This window comes from Carettochelys insculpta, chromosome 2 (assembly GCF_033958435.1).
Source record: "Carettochelys insculpta isolate YL-2023 chromosome 2, ASM3395843v1, whole genome shotgun sequence".
Lineage (NCBI taxonomy): Eukaryota > Metazoa > Chordata > Testudines > Carettochelyidae > Carettochelys > Carettochelys insculpta.
In genome coordinates this window covers 128,112,160-128,126,832 of record NC_134138.1, presented here as the reverse complement: position 1 = coordinate 128,126,832, position 14,673 = coordinate 128,112,160, and the positions used below count along the sequence as shown (strand labels likewise).

General features: G+C 42.1%; 1 protein-coding gene and 1 pseudogene across 1 annotated transcript in view; one reads left to right on the top strand and one right to left on the bottom strand.

Moving 5' to 3' along the window:
- CDYL (chromodomain Y like) overlaps nucleotides 1-14,673 on the top strand; it is a 236,736-nt gene that overhangs the window by 122,010 nt on the left and 100,053 nt on the right. The window lies entirely within an intron of this gene.
- LOC142009849 (U2 spliceosomal RNA) lies at nucleotides 9,983-10,029 on the bottom strand (annotated as a pseudogene).

The window sequence follows — 14,673 nt, the reverse complement described above, 5'->3', positions numbered from 1 at the left end:
GCGACAAATCTGAGGAACTCACTCAGATTGAAGTGACATTAGAGGAGGTTTTGGAATTAATTGATAAGCTGAATAGTAACAAGTCTCCAGGACCAGATGGCATTCACCCAAGGGTTCTGAAAGAACTCAAATGTGAAATTGCGGAGTTATTAACAGTGGTTTGTAACCTATCCTTTAAATCCACTTTGGTACCAAATGACTGGAAGACGGCCAATATAACACCAATATTTAAAAAAGGCTCTAGAGGAGATCCTGGCAATTATAGACCGATAAGTTTAACATCAGTACCAGGTAAATTAGTAGAAACACTAGTAAAGAGTAAAATTGCAAGGCACATAGAAGAGCACGAATTGTTGGGCAAAAGTCAGCATGGTTTTTGCAGAGGGAAGTCGTGTCTGTCTAATCTATTAGAATTCTTTGAAGGGGTTAATAAACATGCGGACAAGGGGCACCCAGTGGACATAATATACCTAGATTTCCAGAAAGCCTTTGACACGGTCCCACACCAAAGGCTTTTATGTAAATTAGGTGGTCATGGGATAGGAGGAAAGGTCCTTTCATGGATCGGGAATTGGTTAATAGACAGAAAACAAAGGGTTGGAATAAATGGTAAATTTTCACAATGGAGGGGGGTAACTAGTGGTGTTCCCCAGGGGTCAGTCCTGGGACCGATCCTGTTCAACTTGTTCATCAATGATCTAGAAAATGAGGTAAGCAGTGAGGTGGCAAAGTTTGCAGATGACACCAAGTTGTTCAGGACAGTCAAAAGCAAAAGGGATTGTGAAGAACTACAAAAAGATCTCAGCAAACTGAGTGATTGGGCAGCAAAATGGCAAATGAAATTTAATGTGGGTAAGTGTAAGGTAATGCATGTTGGAAAAAATAACCCAAATTACACGTACTACATGATGGGGTCAAATTTAGCTACGACAGATCAGGAAAGGGATCTTGGAGTTATAGTGGATAGTTCTCTGAAGACATCCACGCAGTGTGCAGCGGCAGTTAGTAAGGCAAATAGGATGTTAGGAATTATTAAAAAAGGGATCGATAATAAGACAAAAGATATCATACTTCCCCTATATAAAACTATGGTACGCCCACATCTCGAGTACTGCGTGCAGATGTGGTCTCCTCACCTCAAAAAAGATATATTGGCATTAGAAAAGGTTCAGAAAAGGGCGACTAAGATGATTAGGGGCTTGGAAAGGGTCCCATATGGGGAGAGGCTAGAGAGACTGGGACTTTTCAGTTTGGAAAAAAGGCGATTGAGGGGCGATATGATAGAGGTATATAAAATCATGAACGGTGTGGAGAAAGTGAATATAGAAAAATTATTTACCTTTTCCCATAATACAAGAACTAGGGGACACCAAATGAAATTGATGGGTAGTAGGTTCAAAACTAATAAAAGGAAATTTTTCTTCACACAGCGCACAGTCAACCTGTGGAACTCCTTGCCCGAGGAGGCTGTGAAGGCCAGGACTCTATTAGGGTTTAAAAAAGAGCTTGATAAATTTTTGCAGGTCAGGTCCATAAATGGCTATTAGCCAGGGATAAAGTATGGTGCCCTAGCCTTCATAACAAGGGCAGGAGATGGATGGCAGGAGATAAATCACTTGTCTTCTGTTCTCCTTTTCTGGGGCACCTGGCATTGGCCACCGTCGGCAGATGGGATGCTGGGCTTGATGGACCTTTGGTCTGACCCAGTATGGCCATTCTTATGTTCTTATGTTCTTATGTAAGAGCTTATAACCGGTATCTGTTGCCTCCCGTGTTGATGCAATGCTGTTCAGCGATGCCGGAGTACCTCTCCGGGCACATGCCTGGGCAGTTATTATGGAGACTCTGGGCTGCCCAGACACCAGTGTCCCCCTCTCGGCTTTACTGATGTAGTCCAAAGGAGAGGATAACCTCCATGTCTGGTACCAGCTCAGCTGCAGGAGTTGCTGGCACAGTGCCAGAAGTTGACACCGAACCGCCTTCGGACTCCACTCCGGATTTTCTGTCAGGGTTTACTCCCTTAGCCTTGCTCCTTCCCAGGAGAACCCACAAGGCAGTGGGGTGTGGAGAATGTGGTTAAGGATCCCACTTCTTCATACCTCCCTGTCACTACGAGTCACCATAGCTCCCTGTGGAGCAATGACCTTATATCCCCGGAACCCTCCTCCCCACCTTTCGCCCCCCCCAGCTACCATCACCACAGGACCCTCCCCAACCCACTACCCCCATCTGCTCCCATGTCCTCCCTCCTCACTGCACTGGCCCCTCTTCCCCCAGCTGCTCTCAGTGCCCCCAGGTCCACCTTCCCCCATCGCTCTTCAGGCTCTTCTCTTCAGAGACTCCTTTTCCTGATAGTGCTGCCTTGCAGGGCACAGGTGGAACACCATACCTGAAAAAGACAACAAACACAGGGCTCCTCCCTCGGCAAACTCCCTTCCCTGTTAGCTGCTGCCCCCTGTTCGCTGCTCACAGTGTTCGCTGAAAGCTCCCTTCTTATAGAGAGAGCTGCTAGTTGGTTAGGCCTGGCTCAAAGCCTTGCCTCCAGTCTAATCAGCCCTTGAAGGCTCACCTGGCAGGGAACTCCCCCAGTTCACACCTTGCAAACTGCTCCTCTCTGCACAACACAGGCTCAGAGGCTCAGAGCCTCAAAGGATAGCCAGGCAAAATTTGGCGTGTCGTTGATTTTGCAACATTCCTAGGCCCCTGTTGGCTGCCTCTTCCATGTACAAAAGGAAGAATGGAGTACACCTAGAATTGCAAGAGGAGTAAGCTTGAGAATTTTTGGTGGTGTAAAATATGGACATGTGCAGCTGCCTTTGATGTATCATGTGAGGCATAAGCAGTTTATGGGCCTCCGGTCCTACACTCATGGAGTCAGGACTGCAGCTTGAACAACTCATGCCAGAGCTTCAGGACCAGGATGTGTTTTTATACACAAAGCAGTTTTTATACACAAGGCAGGCCTGTGCAATGGTCCCTCCTTGGCCCATGCCACTCTTCTGGAAGTAGAGATCTGGGACAGTACAGCTATATCTACTCTCCAGCGGTCCTTCGAAGGAATTTCTTCTCACAGAATCACAGGGCTAGAAAGGACCTCAGGAGATCATCTAGTCCAGCCCCCAGCTTCGAGCAGGATCAACCCCCACTAAGCCATCCCAGCCAGGACCTTGTCCAGCCGGGACTTAAAACCTCAAGAGATGTAAAAACTTCTTTTGAAAGGTTGCGACCACAAACACAAAAAAGTGGATAGAAAAATCAATCCACTCTTTTGATAGAGAGCAGCCACACGGGTAAGAAGATGCTGTGGATTGAATAATCTGGCACCAAGGAGGACTGCTCTTTCAAAAAAAGGGCCCCCAAGGCATCTGTACACTTTTTATTTTTTCACTGAAAGAATCTTTCGGAAAAGGTGCTTGTCCTCATCCAGGAGCAGAGGAGGGCAACTGGAAAAAGTGCTGTGTTCTTTCAATTTAATATAGAAGGAACACATTGTGTAGATACTCTGCAGGATTTTTTGAAAGAGCCCCAGCTTTTACAAAAAAAGAAAACTCACTCGTGTAGACCCTAGCCTATGGCTTTGAGAATCTCCTACTTTTTGGAATGAAATGCTCACCCTGCTTTTAGGACAGTGCTATAGCTGTTTTTGTTTTCTTCCTCAGTGACGGTAAATGATTTATAATATTTTCAGATTAACTTCCTATTTAGTAAATTAGAAGCTTGTTTGGTATTTCATCTCTCTTTAAATTAAGACTTGTTGTGATTCAGAATATAGAGAAGCACTCCTGCTCAGGCTGTTCCATGAACCTTATCATATTTGAAATTTTTTGGATGGATAAACGTCAGTCTATTTTTGCTTTTATATCAATTTCAAATGAGCCAGCCAACTTTTGGCTCCATATTATGTGTTAACTGTAAAGAAATGCAGAAAGACTTGCATATTTCTAAGACTGAACCAAGAACTTTGAACAGGAAGAACAATATTGGGCAAGATTCATCTATTGTAAATAGATTCAGTTCCAGTTATGATAATTTTTGCCTTGAACTTTTCCCATCGTTATTCTGTCTGTCTTCCTGCTATAGTCTAAAAGAAATAGTACAACATCCTCATAAACTGTTGACCTAAAGCAGAAATCCTTTTTAATGTAAAACATCGTGATAATAATTGTATTTCCTACTTAAATGCCTTAAGCAATGTGTCAATAGGTTAAGATCTCTGTAGATAAAAACAAAAAGCAGTCAAGTAGCACTTTAAAGACGAGCAAAATAGTTTATTAGGTGAGCTTTCGTGGGACAGACCCACTTCAAGTGGGTCTGTCCCACGAAAGCTCACCTAATAAACTATTTTGCTCGTCTTTAAAGTTCTACTTGACTGCTTTTTGTTTTGATAGTGTGTAGACTAGCACGGCTTCCTCTCTGTAGATAAAAACATAAGTGGTGTAACAATAACTATGTTTAGGAAAGTAAGAAACTTCTTTGACTTTTGTTTTTAGTATGTAAGTGCTGGCTTAGGGTGAAGTTTAGGGCTTATGTACTCACACATTTCATTTGCAGCAAGCTTAGTAGCCAGCCAAGCACTAACTGTGCATGTGGATTATGCTGGTGCTTATAAGCAGTGGGGTGTAATTTTCAAGTGGGATACATTAAGCACATTATGGCACTTGTATGCCAGTAAAGTCTACATGGACACTTCCTATGCAGCAAGCTTGTGTGGGAGTTTGTTTACATCCTAGCGTGCAGCAAACAAAATGATCGTGTACACAAGCGTACAGTGTAAAATTGTCACTCAGGCAAATCATTCGTAATTTGTTGTCAGTCTTTTATTTTCTGGTCATTCTGAAGGTTTCATGTCTGCCGCTATTGGTTCAAGATACCAATTCTGGTTTTAGTTGTTCTGAAACTTCACAGTTACATAAATGCTAGCAAAAAAGGGACAGATAGCTTGTGCATTTAATAGATTTGGAACTTTGCAGATGTTTGAGAGAAGGATTTAGTGCAAATCCCAGCAAAGCTCACACATCTGCAATTATGTTAGTCACTGTTTAATTCTTAACTAATTAAGATACATAATTCAGTATAATTTCAAACACCAGTACAAACATCCTATTCAGCCTATAGATCCCACAGTGCAATTAGAAAAGGGAGAAGGCAGTGTCAAGTCAGTTTTCCTTTAAAGGGTATATGCTGCTTATATCCTAAAGATAATGCAGTGCAGAGTGGGACTTGTCATACCTTTTTAAGACGGTCCCAGTAAAGGTATCCCAACTCATTGTGGAAATGGAAGACATATCCTAGCACATTATCTGTGCAGAACACTCATTTTGGTGCTTTTTATGGTTGTAGATGTTACTAGCAGAGCCACATGGTTTGTGCCTATCAATTCCAGGAGACATCGTTCCTGTTCCTATGTAGGTGCAGTATGGTGCATACATTCCGTTTCCATTCGAGTGTACCTGTGTGGATAGAGGCTTATGTCTGTGGGTAAAAAGTAAATTTTCTGGGGAGAAGTTTCTGTTTATTGGTGCTATGAGCACACAGTATTGCTTTTGTGGGTAGAACACTTTATTATGCGTGGTGGGGCAGTAGAGTAAAGGGAACTCATGAAAGATATACAGGATACTGTATGTTGTTACTGAAATCGAAAAGTTTTTCGGTAAATGGAGAGCTACAATATGATTTTTAAAAATTCCAGCTTGCTGTAGTCACTCTGTTTATACATTATTCTTCAAGGTAGTTATATAAAATCACATAAGTGGCAGACAGACTCTTGTTTGTGTTTTTTAGCTCCACATATTCAGAGAGGCTCCCCTTTGGTCGTCAGTACCTTTATGCCAGCTTATACTGGCTGACATACAGAAAGATAAGACGTACGCTTGCTGTAGTAATAACCACTGTATTGATTAGTCACAGGACTTTCAGGGTAGTGACAAATGCGAAGTTTGATCAGAAAATGCAAACGTGGGACTTTAAAATAGTTTTTCACGTTATCAGAAACGTTTAATCACAAAAAACTAAGTTGAATACCCAGTTATTTTTTTGCAAGTCATCTATTAAACCAATCCAGCAGTTTGAAGGAACTCCCAAGTAACCCAGATTTCAGGCTACTGTGGAGAAGTCTCTGCTAGATAGTTTTAATGTTAGTTGGCACAGAACATACATTAGGATTTTTATTTGACTTGCTTCTCCTGCAGCTCCCAGTAGAAATTTTGGCCCTGGACTTCTAGGCATTGTGAAAAACAGGGTAAAAGTGGTTCTTTGTCTAGAAGAGTGTTAAGGCAAGATACTGCAAGTGGGTGCATCTCTAAGTACCCACACGGGTCAGACATTTGTTAGCTCTTGCAGATGGTGCAATATGCTGTGATTCCCTTATCTACTGTGTAAACTTCCATAGTGGCTTTCCTCTTTAAACTAGCTAATGCTTGCCACTTTTTATTTTTCTTGCTGCCCCTTTCCATGGTCCTCTTCATTTTTCATATTCATTGATATTCTGTTGAACAAGTCAGTGTAGTTTGTCTTGTGTCCCTAATTATGTATTCTAGTATTGTTCCCGATTTTCTGAATTTGTGCACTTAGTTTGTAAATCACGTTGGACGTATAATACCACGGCTCCACTCTGTGCAGCTAGCTTTCCTCAAACAAGACTCTGAAAAAGGCATCTCCAGAGGAGGCACAGGCAAACATTAGGGATGTTTACTAATATTCTTTGTCCAGCTAAAATGCCATCTCTGATATTCCACCCCGAAGGAGGCAATATGGACGAAGTAATGTCTTCATTAGAACAACTTCTAGTTGATGAAAGATACAACTTCCTGCATGGTACACAAACACTTTTTCAGGTCTGGTAATAGTAATCAGAGCGTCACATACCCTGGGGCCAACATAGCTGGAACACTGCAAACACTAAACCCTGAATCATGCACTTGAAAGACTAATGCTATGGGATGGTCCTTGTTTTTTCCCTAGTCAGACTGTGCAATGTCTGTCTAGAGTGTTTGTTGGCTTCCCCCTAAAGGATAAAGTCCTTGAATTTTCTTTATCTGAGTGAAATGATTTTTCCCCTTTTAGCTTTTTTAAATGTCTTTGTACCTAGCATAATAGACATTTATGCACAGAATGAACTGGCTAAACTAGAAGGTATAGTCTACCTGGTCTACGAAGAACCCATTTCTGAATCTGTCAAGGATGTCTGACAAATCACTGGAGGATGTTATTGACTTCATTTGGTCCCTCCCTCAGAAAAGAAAAAAATCCCTAAGAAGACTTTCCAAAATAAGTAAATCTGTCAAGGTCCTTGCGTTTCCTCTTTTAATGTTGCTGTACTTTGCTAAAATTGCTTAGTTTACATGTAAAAATCCCCAGAGACAACACAATGGCATGGAAAATCTGCTTTGAAAGGATCCATGAATCTAGTAACCTACTTTATAGTGCTCAGAGTGGTCATGCCAGGGATCCAAGTTCCATTTAAAGTTCCAGATGGCTTCTCAGGCTCCCAGGGCCTGGGAATGCTGCAAAGACTTTAAGTTTATTTCTTAGCGTTTTGGTAGGAGGAGTGCCTCATTCACTGAAGAGTGATTCTGGTTGCTGACCAATGAGTGGTGTTATATTGTCTTCCTCTTTTCTCCCCTTAGTATCTTCATGGTTTTAACTAGGTACTTCTGTCTCCTGCCAAAGCTTGTTTACAGTTTAAGGACTCTTGAAATAACTTTTGGTGCCTCCAAAATATTGTGACATATCAGTGCAGTGTTCCAAAAAGCATTTATCAATTGAGTTGAATATCTGAATGCATTTATTCTCACCCTTTTTTCTTCGGGTGCTATGTCAAAATAGTTGGGGTGAGCCACAGAATCCAGCATTAGAATTATCACTGTTTACTGATTGACATTTCCAACACGTAGGACTGCAGGTCTGGAATCTCATTTATACTTGGGCACCTCACACTCAGAGATGAGAAATGGGCTTAAATGCCTGTAATGACAGAAATTTGATTATCTCTGCACATGGTCATCTGCCCCAGAAGCACTGGGTTTGAAAGTTTTGGTGATAGAGAAGATACATCTGACAAGATTTGTGTGGGCAGTGAGTGGGCAGTATTTTTAGTGGGTGGGCAGGGGCACACCAAGATTTTGGTAAGTGGTAAAGGGCTGCGCTTTTCTGTGGAGGGGGTGCAGGGTCTGGCGTGGAGGCTGGGTTCAGAACTCAGGTTAGGGAACTGGGGTACAGATTAGCATCTGTGATCTGAGAGGGAGTTTGGCTGAAGAGGAGTAGTTGTGACCAGAGCACGGTATTGGGGTGCAGAATCCAGGAGGGGCTGTGGGTGCAGGAGAGGATTCTGATCTGGGGGAGAGAGAAAGGAAACAGGTGCAGGATCTGAGAGAGAGTTGTGACCTGGGGTAAGGGGGGAGAAAAATGGAGAGGGTTTTGGTGATGACCTCAGTCAGAGGCTTGGGGTTCAGGGTCTAGGAGGGGATATGGGTGCAGAAGATGAATCTGGCCAGGGGAGGGGGGTAGGAGCAGGTGCAGGGTCTGGGAGGGAGTTGGATGGGCAGTGCCACAAGTAGGCTCAGGCTGCAAGGCGATTACCTAAACAGCTCCTGGCCAGCAGCACTCTCAGACTATGTCTACACTATGAGATAAATTCGAATTTAAGGCAGTTAGCTCGATTGTACCACACGACTGTCTTCACTGTAAATACCATTAGCTTAATTTAGGGAGCACTAATATCACTATCACAATGTTGTCGGAACTGGGTAGGTGTAGCGTCAAGTTCGAATTCAACAGTTTGAAGGAAGGCCAGTGTGGAAGCGCTGTGTTTTTCAATCAAATTCATTAGCCTCTAGAGGGTGAATGGTGCTGCTGAACCTGGCTCCCAGCTGCCTCCCGCTTGTGGAAGTGGGGAAACTGACCAGCACAGCAGCCCTGGTCAGTTTCCTGGCTCCTGCAGTGGCCCAGGGTTGGGAAATTCATGGCATTGCTGGACCTGGCTCCCTGCCACTCTCAGGAGCCGGGAAACTGACCAGCGCAGCACCTGACTCCCTCCTGCTCCTGGCTCCCCATGACCCAGGTGCAGCAGCTCTGGTCTGTTTCCTGGCTCCCCCAAGCTGCGGGGATCTGGGAACCAGGCAGGAGCGTGAGCGCTGCCAGTGGTGGAGCTATAGCAGGGCCTGGGGGGAGGGCGCAGAATATGTGTATCTGTCTGTGTGTGCCTGAGCATTTGTTTTGCAAAGAGGAGCGGTTGGAAAGCATGTTTGGCAGTTTGGTAAGTTTGAAAGGTGTGAATTGGGAGTTCTTTGTTCCAGGTTCAAAGGCTGATTAGATCTGAGGCAAGGCTTTGATCTGAGCCTAGCCAGCCAGCAGCTTTATAAGAAGACAGCCACAGTGAACGCTGTGAGCAGCGAACAGGAGCAGCTAACAGGGACTTTGCCTGGGAGTTCGCCTTGGCTGGGAGCCTCCTACCTGTTGTCCCTTTCCTATAGGTTTGTTTCTCTTGTGCCCTTCAAGGCGGCACTAGAAACATCTAGGGCAACTATCTGAAGAAAGGGGAAAAAATGGATGATGACATGTCTCCTGAGAAGTCTGCTGTTGTGACCTGCATGGCATGTGCTGTGTTTGTCTTCCAACCAAACAATAGAAAGAATTTTGTATGTCCCAAGTACAAGCTGGTTGTTCTTTTGAAAGAGAAGGTTAGAGGACTTGAGGCGCAAATATCAACCCTCAGGTCCATCAGCGAAGGTGAAGATTTTCTGGATAGAAGGTCCACCATTTAATACTGCATGAACAGCAAGCTGTTCGAAACAGGGAAGAAAACTGGAAGCATGTTACCTCCAGGAGAAGAAAACCAATTCAGGTCTCTCCAATTCCCTGCCCCTGCTATAATCTTTAATAAGTCCAAGGTGCAAAGTTTCTCATCTCTTTCTGGAGGAACTTTTTCAGGTGGCACCTATCTTGTCACATGTTTAGCTCACATAACGTCCCCATTTAATATATGGTCCTCAGATAGAGGACATATCAGATATTAAACTGATAAGAACAGATTAAATGAGTTTTATTGAGGGAATGTTTTAAATACAGCAAGGAGCATAACAAATTAACATACACAAGAATATATCATCTGAGAAACCAGAACAGGTTATGGAGCGTTGTATACAGTAAACAGTATCTTAGTACTTATACAAGGAACCCATCTAGTCTCAGATAGACAAAACACAGTTACAAATAGCAGATAATATAAAATGTTGGCCTTTTAACCAATCCCTACCCTGAGAAGAAAAAGGGAGAATGTTTTACAAGTAACAGACAATATAAGATATTGACCTTTTGATCAATCCCAGTCCCTAGGGGAAAAGAAAAAAGGAGAGTATTTTACAGATAATAGACAATATAAAATATCGGCTTATTGGCCAGTCCCTGAGAGAAGGAGAGAGGAAAAAAGAAGTCTTTGAACATAAAACTCCCCGACCCATTAAGTGCCAGGGAGAAAAAAATAAAATAAAATAAATAATAATTAAATAAAAGAATACAATAAGAGGAAAAAAGTAAAAATAATAGATAAAATAAGAAAAGGGGAAAAAAAACACAAAGGAGCTTGGTAATCACCTGTCACAATATTGGTGATGGCCCATGATATGCTCTATGTAAATGTCCCTGGACCACCTGATGGCATCAGACACCATCAGCCTGCACATCATTCGAGCATAATAGCGACTGACCTCGCAGGCCTCCAGTACCTCATCATTCAGAGGGTCCCAGGCACCTAGTGCCCCCACGAGCAATGCATGGACCTCCACCGAGTAGCCCCGGGACTGCAGGGTGTCCACCAACGGGGCATACTTTTGTAGTTTCTTGGCCCGGGCGTCGCGGAAGGCCGCCATGCGATTCTCAAAGGGCACCGTTATGTCCACGATGAGGACCTTCTTGGACCGCTCGTCCGTCATGACGATGTCCGGCTGCAGAAGGCTGTCAGTGCCAGGGATGGAAGAGTCTACGGCAATGGATCCAAAAGTCAGAGGCAGCGCTTTCACCAGATGGTCCTGGATGGCATTATGGCGGTGCTGCCAAGCCGCCGAATGTACCATGCAGCCACAGAGGACGCGGGGAAGAGTCTCCAGTGGATATCCGCAACGCCTGCACCTTTTATCGTGGGTCCCGTGGAGGACAGCACCGTTGAGCGGGACGCAATTAAGGCGTGCTTGGTGGATGAAGCGCCAGTCCACAAAACGGGTGAAGTTGCCAGCCCGGAGGAAGTGGTTACTGGCATCCCAGCGGCTGGTGACGTCGAACACCTTGATCAAGTGAATACTACACTTGATCTTAGCCAAAAGGTGACTGTCCTGTGGTTAGATTAATTAGATGCTGGACGCCTTTTGCCCCTGAGGGGTGGAAGGGCTGGACCCTTACCGGGCTCTCTTTTTACAGTCCAGATTGTATAATTGGTACTATAAATATTTAATAAGATTTCTTCCAATGATCTGCAAGATGGTTAAATTTTAAAATTCTTGTTCTCTTTGCATATTTATAGCTTACCAAATATGCAGGCCACATTGCTTTTTCACAATCGCTTTGTAGTTGTGTGTTGTTTTATTTCTTTAAGGCTTTCATGTCACTTTTTAAAGTTTAATTTTACAGTAGAGTGATTTTACCCAATGTAATGAGTGTACTTTCATGTCAATTGTAGGTGTTTGTGCTCTCTAATTATTAAAGTTGCTGCAATTATTTTATTAGTTGATATTCAGTCAAGTAGATGGTTCACTGTGCTCTGACCTCTTCTTGCTAGAGATCTACTCTACCTTCATGTGCTTTTTTAACAAATTTGTGCTAAACATTTGGAACAAACAGAAACATTTTTATTTTAATTTTTGTCTATTGTGCTACTGCCAAAGACTGTAATGCCAAAAAATGGTTTGATGTAAAGTTATGGATAAGAGGGAATAGATTTTAAGGGTTTTGAGTTTTAGGTTTTATAATTTGGGAGAGTCTGGAGGAGAACACAATCTCTATTTTTGAAGGGATAGCACTAAGTTCTCATCTTCCATTGTTTTTTAAAAATGAGAATAGAGTCGAATAGAGGTTTCCTGATCCGTAGTTCTTTGCTTTAACTAGAAGCCCGTAATTTCCTCTCAAGATGCTCAGAGTAAACTTCGACTGTATTGCTTACATGGAATGCGAAATGTTATGTGTAGTAGAAAATGTTTTGGAATTTTTATTTCAGTTGTTCAGCCTGTTCCTTGCTTTATCCAGAATGACCCTACAACAACACACCCCACTGTGACCATGAAGTTCTGTCACATCAAAACAGGAAATTACAGAGCTTATGAGGCAGCATTAGTGTTAGTAACATCTTCAGCAACCTGTTTGCTCATTTGTTAGAGCAATTCTGATCACATTACACCACACTGAATTCTTTACACTGACACTCTGTAAAATGGCGTATGGATTTTAAATGGTCTTTAAAACAGGAACTGATGTTAACCCTCTCACTGTGCTTGTGAGCCTTGTTCTGATTGCTGCTTCTGCTCTGATACCCCCTTATTTAGGACCCCTACCACTGTGTCAGCTCAGCAGGAGATGCTACCTTACAGTGTTTACCCCAGTGGTACAGTAGTTACTGCCCACAAGAGTTAATTTCTCTTCACTTGTAAACAGCTATAAAAAAACATCATGCTTTTTCCTATTTAAATTAGATCCCTTTATTACATTTTTTAAAGCTTAGTTGATTTTTAATGTTGCATTTTAATTTGTTGTTACTCAGTTCCCCGAGTTTCAAGTGGTGAAACTGTGTGAATTATTAATTTTTATGATATTAGCATAAGTGAATTCTGCAAAACATTAGATGTGCTTTTCATTCTATTTCTAGCCCATTCAAAAGAGTTCTAAAGCTACAAAATCTGCAATCTCTAAAAAGGTAAGGAGCAGTTTATTGAAGATGTATATGTTTAAATCTCTCAAATCTGCACATCATGGTATTAAACCTCTTTCCTAAATATGCATGTCATCTTCTTGGGAAGAGAGGAATTGAGCATCATCTAATGAGATCTGCAGGGCAGTAGCCTGAGGTTCATCTCATCCTAATGTAAAGTGCTGTAAAGAGGCTGTTTCTTCTTTAACAAAGATAGTTTAGACTTCCAGACAACAATTCAGTGTTTGAAATGTTTAGTTTTCTTAAATATATCCACACTTGTATTATTTCCTTCCCTGTCTGGATGCATTTGCTACAATTATTGTGGGATATTCTGAAATGTGAAAGAAATTTCTGGGTAAAGAGAAAACATGTACTTTTTTAAAAATTTAAAGTGAATTGATCTTCTGTAACTTCGTGAATTCCTTAAAGCCTTGAATAATTGAATAAAACTAAAGAAGTAAAAATCTATACACACAAGCTTTTTTAGGTGACCTGAAGAGCATTTAGCTGAACTGTTCATATGCACTTTTTTTCTTTAGTTTCACACTGATGATTGTACACGGAAATAATTGAACTACTGTATAAAGTGTGTCAGTAGGAAGTTGGCTTTTAGCTAATCAGACTGAATTGTGGTTCTTAAATAGGCGCGTTAGCTATTTCTGTACCCAGTAAATTGCTTTCATGCAAGTACTTACTGTATTTTCTTCAAAACTTAAAAATATATTTTCACTTTGTATGCTGCCTACTCTCTCATTTTATTCTTGGATGTTGTGGTTGCAAAATAAGAGACTGGTTTGGTAGCCCTTTGAAACTTGGGCCATGTGCTTTGAATCTAGCTTATTTCCATAGAGCCATATTATTGTCCTTGTAAGAAGCCTGAGGTATGAGGCATTGCACAGTATTTCGCTGATGATCTGTCACACTGCTAGTCACTTGGTTTTGGAATATTTGCACAGACATTCTAATTTTATTACTGTAACAATAGGGGCTCCCTGAAATCTGTGTCTGTAGCCTCATATATCTAGTGAGTTTGGCTCACAAATTCAAACCATTGAAGTCATGTTGGTCCTTCCCCTTGTCTCACAGTTCCCTCACACTGGTATGGATGGGTATGTGTTGGGCAGATCCTTGCAGAAGTATAGAAACTCACCTGCATAGACTTCCTTCATTCTCCTCCTGCTGCTAACCACTGTTCTTTTGATGTCTGTAGCAGAGGGAGTGCAGAAGTTAGTTGTCCCTTATGCAGTGGAATTTCACACACTATTACTAATAACTTGTAGACCCACTGTGAATTAGTGAAATTTGCCAGTTAGAAAGCAGGGGAACATGTACACCAAAAGCAAGGATAATGTATAATTAAATGTGCTTCTGTTCATTTCTTTGACAGATATAGTTTAAACTGCTTGCCATAATACTTCTGAAGATACATACTGTATTTCGTAAAAGCAATGAAGTCTTAATGTGATTACATCAATTAACTTTCCTGTTTAATATTTGCTAAGAAGCGAGAAAAAGAAGTATGTGTGTGCGTGTGTGTTTGCGTGTGTGTGTTTGTGTACATTATGAGGTGTGTGCAAATTAGAAACATGGATGTTAGCAGGGCTTCATGAAGAAAGTAATGTCAAAGACCATGAGGTAAAATCGTCAGGCATACAAGCTAAAAAGAGTGAATTAAGTACAGGCTGAACCTCTCTAATCTGGCAAATTTGGGACCTGATCAGTGCCGATGAGAAAATTTACTGGACCATGGGAGATCAATATTCTAGCAGCATTACCAACAC